The following is a 5574-nucleotide window of genomic DNA, read 5'->3' as shown; positions in this document are numbered from 1 at the left end:
TCAGCCCGGTTCAACCTGTCAGGCTGGCCCTGACACTAGAGCAAGCTGTGTTGCTCTGCATCAGTGCTGACTGCCCACCTCTTCATCACCTGTTCCTCTGCACTACTGCCTCTGCAGTATTCTGCAACATCGACTTGCACATGTGTTATGAGGTGCACATATGTGCTAATGAGTCCTTGAAACCAGCTACTCCCTTATTGAATTTTACTTGGAGTAAGACCTAACCAATCTCTTGTACAGCTGGACCCCATCCTCAGCAGACAAGCCATGCTTAATGCTGTTAGTTGAATGATGAGCTGGAGATCCATAGTCTAATCCATGTGGTGCTTTCCATGTTTGTGTCATTTTTCTGGTGAGGACTCCCTATTTTGTGATCTTCATTAGCCCAGAAAGTCACTAGAATCTCTTATTAATCCTTCCTGCACATCTCTTATTTTCAGACAATTGCATGGAACCAACATGTGATGTGAAACACATTTTTGTAATGGGACTTCTCCCTGTCACCACATTCAACATTCATTTCCTCCCCTTTTCTCACTTTTCAGGTTGTTGACATAAAATCGATGGTGATGAGGCCTGTTCTGATCAGAGTGTATCTATAAAAGGAGAGTCGCAGGTCAGGGCACCCAGAAGAACCCTCTGTGTAAGCAGTGTTTCTCTGTGCTAAAAGGTATTTTGCACCTGACTGGATCTCATGTAGCATATTTTGAGCAGAAAGTCTTCTGTAGTGATGCATGTATTGTAGACTTCTGTTTCAGTGCAAACCCTCACCAGCAATAGAGGAATGAATGTGGACAGGGGCCCTGGAAACAAGCTATGAACAGGGCCTCCTTTGTGAGCAGGTCCAGCTTCTACTTATCTTTGGTGCCTTCAGCCAGCACGGAGTTTGGGGAAGACTTGCAATACAACTCAGAGCTTCCCCAGCACCAGGCCACTCAACCCTGAGGAGCTACACTGTGGCAGTGAGATTTCCCAAGAATTTCACAGTGGAAAAAGCCATCGTCGGGGGTGAATGTGAAAACGCTGCCAGCCACAACCTGAAAGTTGTTCAATGCCCAAGTGTCCGTTCTGGAGAACTGATTTATGAGTGTAACAAATGTAGGAAAAATTTTAGACAAATCTTTAACGTCTTTCGACATCAGAGAGTTCACACTAGAGAAAAGCTGTATGAGTGTAGAGAATGTGGGATGTCCTTTCCTCTAAGGCAGTGGTCTCAACCTTCCCTAATGCCGCGACCCTTTAATACAGCTCCTTGTTGTGGTGACCCCCAACCATAAAATTATTTTTGTTGCTACTTCATAAGTGTAATTTTGCTACTGTAAACAATATGTAATTATATATGTGTTTTCCATTGGTGTTAGGTGACCCCTGTGAAAGGGTCGATCAACCCCCAAGGGGGTCGCGACCCACAGGTTGAGAATCGCTGTTCTAAGGGCTCACTTCACTGTACACCTCAGAGTTCACACTGGAGAGAAGCCATATGAGTGTACTGAATGTGGGAAGTCTTTTAGCCATAAATCTAGCATTATTAGACACCTGAGAGTTCACACTGGAGAGAAGCGTTAAATGTGCAGGGAGTGTTTTATTTTTCTCACTTAGTATAACAACACTGAAGGCGACTCTTTGGAACCTATTTTTCTGAAATTAAGCCCCTTTTAATGGAACATACACTTTGATATATTCCTCATTAGTTTCAGGTACAAGTGAGGCTTGAAGGAGTTGTATTGTACTTGCTAACATGCCCAGACCTACTACCTGATTGGTGTCACAGTGAGCATTTGTGGCTGAAGAGATTTCACCTCTACCACCTGGCTCAGCTGAAGAGTGTGTATCAGTCACAAACCCTGTGTGCTCAGGGGAAATGTATTCTGTGTTCTCACTTGTGCTTGAGAACATTATGATTACTTCAAGCTCTTGACAGGATCTTCCTTCCTTTCTCTCTGACGAGGAAACGCATCTGACCCAGGGTTTGTCCAGACCACCCATCCTCAGCTAAGGAGTGCTACCACTTTCAGGGACATTGTGGGTCTCACTTTATGCTTTTATGAATTGTTTTACTTTCTACTTCACCAACCTGCAAATTGCTTACTGTCCTCTGTTCTGGTTTATGATCTTTAGTAAAGATGTTTTTTCTTTTGTAGCTTTATTTTTTTTTTAAATTTCACTCTCTGGATGATTTGATATGAAAGTTGTGATCTATCATCATGGTGAGGTGAACAGATATGATGAGGTCCTAAATTTTCTGTGCTTTGGAAAGCGTATAATAATGTCAGAAAAATCACTATTTGTCCAATAATGGCTTATTTTATACCACTGACTGAGGCAATGAAAGAAAGTTTGCATAACTTTGTGGTTCCAATTTGCAGCCTGGTGCCTCTAATGTTGGTGAGGTCAGTGGTCCCCCAGAAGAGGAGTCCTTTTTTGTGCTTCTATCATTGTTGTCACATTATCCTCTGATGAGTCGTTTTAGGTTCTAATTCACCAACCTACAAACTGCTTGCTGTCCTCTGTTCTGGTTTATGATCTTTTAGTAAAGGTGTTCTTTTGCTTCTGTACCTTTAATTTTGTGAATTATATTCACTGCATGGGGTGATTTGAAGGGATAGTTGTGATCTGTCACGCGCAGAGGTGAACAGAAATGGTGGGGTCCCAAACTTTCTGCGCTTTGGAAGGCACATAATAATGGCAAAAAATCACTCTTTGTCCAATATTGGTTTATTTTGTATTGCTGACCAAGTCCTTTAACAAAAATCTGCATGACTTGGTTCTAATAATTTATTAGCCTGGTGCCTGTATTATTGGTGAGGTCAATGGTCACCCAGAAGAAGAGTCCTTTGTTGTGCTCTGTGAACAATATGAATTATATTCTCTGTTCATAGTATGTCTTACATAATGCAAAGGAACCCTGTGCCATGATGTGTGAAATTTCACAGGCTGGTTTCATTTGTTGTAGCACTGTGAGGTGCAACTAATATTGAGACAAACTCTGTTTTCATAGTGAGTGGAAGAGATGGCAGTATATTGGATGAAAATTCCCTCTTCTGAACATTATCCACTAATGATCCAGTTTTGAAGCTTTTTTGTTCTTTTTGTAGCTGAAGTGATTGGTTGTGAAAATAATCTCATGGCTTTGGGGGTTCCCTGGGCCCCTCTATGGTGTGCACCTCAAGGTTATCACAACAGGCAGGAACTCAAAGCTAGAGGAGGAATCATCATATAATTAGCCCCGGGTTGTGTGTTTTGTGACAATTCAGCATTCCTGATCATTCTGATGGCAGAAGTCTTCACTTCTGTACAGTATTTGCTGCCACAGAGGCAACAATGATTCTCTCAGGAAATGAGGAGAGAGATGGTCATTTCTATATAGAGTTGCCATCTTAATTTTCTAACAACAGAGGAATATTTTTGTTTGGAACCTATTTTAAGGCTTTACTTAGGTATATGTATAACTGACATGTAACAAAAAGTACTTTTCTAATGTGCACTATTTTGTGAGGTTGAACATATGGATAAAGCTCAGAAACTGTCACATGTGAAATAAGATTCTCTGTTACCCGTACCCATGGTGGGGCAAAAGTATGCTTACAGTTGTGAATATGCAAAACACAGAATTTATTTTCTTATTTTTAATAACTATATATATAAAAGGCTAATATGCAAAGTGTCACCTTGGGAGTTCAACCAGGAGACCAGGAGTTGGATGGCTCACTGTGACGTGTGCTGACCACCAGAGGGCGGCAATGAACAAAGGAAAGCCCTGATCAGTAGCTGGCAGCTGAGGAAGGAGGGCCCAGAGCAGCCCTGATCGCTGGCCAGGCCTAGGGACTCTACCTGTGCTCAAATTTCATCAACCAGGCCTCTAGTGTTATATATTTTAAAATGCATTTTCATTGATTTTTAGAGAGAAGGGCAGAAGGAGAGAAACATCAATCTTCTGCCTCCCTCACGCCCACCACTGCAGACCCAGGCAGGCATGTGCCCTGATTTGGAATCAAACCAATGACCTTTCAGTGAATGTGATCATCCCCAACAAAATAAGACACAGACAACAGGTGGGTGAGGACATGAGTGGCCAGGGGGGAGAGGGGGTTGGGAGGGTAATGGGGGGATAAGAACACATATGTAATACCTTAATCAATAAAGAAATTTTTTAAAAAGACAGTAGCCATGGAGACTTTATACTTTTATCATTATTAACAGTTGTATTATTTTCAGTACTTACAACTCTAAACCTAGTTTTGCACACCCTGTATTTACCTCTTGCCCTTTTATAATCTTTCGGATTCTTTAGTCGTCCATACAGCCATTGATTTACCTCCTCTTACAATAGATTAGATCATATTTTTCATAATTTTATAGGAACTATAAGGTGTATAATTTTTAACAAACACTGGCTTTCTTCTTGCTACACAGGTATTTTTAGACTCAATCGTAATGTTTATGTAAATAGTTAATTTTTTATTGTTAATAATATTGTATTCTATGGATAACCACTTTATCCATTGATCTGTATATGGTTTTCAGTTATTTCCACATTTGGGGTTTTATAAATAAAACTGCTGGGAATATTGCATTCAGTTCTTTCTACAGGTGTATGTTTTATTTATCTAACTGTTGCAGTGTCAGTGAACGTGTTACATTTTAAGATATGCAGATCTGTGATCTAAAATGGTCATTCCCTTTGCCTTCCTACCCACCCACAGTAATGAAAATTCCAGATTTTACATTACCCTGTCAGCACATGTGATGGTTGTTTTTTTAAATAGCAGGCCAGGAAATGAGTGTACTGTTAACTTGTTTTTGTTTTAATAATATTTCCCTAAGAATTCTTGATGGTGAGTATTTCTGCTTGCATTAATTTACACTGTCTTTATCTCATCTGTTAAAATGTCTGCTCATATCCTTTGCCTATTTTTTAAGTTAATTTATTCTTAACAATAGGAGGACAGTGCAGCATCTAAGACATGTGTTTGAGTTTCACTCCTTCCTCAATGACTCAAGTGACTTCTTTGCCATATGGAACCATTGGTTTTCAATTCTAGAAAGAAAACTGCTTTTCTCAATTTTTATCCTATGGACAATTAATAGCCACTGATACCATACACTTATAAGTTTAATCTGCATTATTAACATTCTGCACCAGGGTTCTTTAAGTCTAAGCATCTAATAACACATTAAGTGAAATCTCGGTTTGTAGTATTTCTCAATTTCCTGGGTGTAAATACTCTAAACATCACCAGGTTCAAACTGCCAAAATGATGACATGGATCATGGACATGATAAGATATTTAAGTAATATATCGTTATATATTATTTTCAGCATACTGATCAAGTAGCAATAGGTGTGCTCAAGAAAATTTATAATAAAACAGCTGAATTATAAAGAAGTGGCAAGTGTTAAACATCTTTAAAAGTTTGCTAAAAGTGTAATTGATTTAAAGTATCCATTTGAACAGAATATATATTGTTGTAATGTACCCCGCGAATCACAGAAGGACGCCTCAAGAAGTCGAATTAAAGAGTCACATTTATTGCAATCCGGGACTATGAGGGGTCATTCCCAAATCTCATAGT

The 5574-nt window shown here is 39.6% G+C and overlaps 1 long non-coding RNA gene across 2 annotated transcripts in view; it reads left to right on the top strand.

Annotated features, from left to right (window-relative positions):
* Window positions 1-324: 324 nt before the first annotated feature.
* LOC102247385 overlaps window positions 325-5574 on the top strand; it is a 10815-nt gene continuing 5565 nt past the window's right edge. For both annotated transcript variants that reach the window (XR_313994.2, XR_313995.2), the window contains exons 1-2: window positions 325-643; window positions 3902-4052. This is a non-coding gene — a long non-coding RNA (uncharacterized LOC102247385). The remainder of the gene's footprint in view (window positions 644-3901; window positions 4053-5574) is intronic.

Source organism: Myotis brandtii, unplaced genomic scaffold (assembly GCF_000412655.1).
Source record: "Myotis brandtii unplaced genomic scaffold, ASM41265v1 scaffold4075, whole genome shotgun sequence".
NCBI lineage: Eukaryota > Metazoa > Chordata > Mammalia > Chiroptera > Vespertilionidae > Myotis > Myotis brandtii.
Note: the sequence above shows the minus strand (reverse complement) of the source record. Positions and strands in the feature narration are given on the sequence as shown.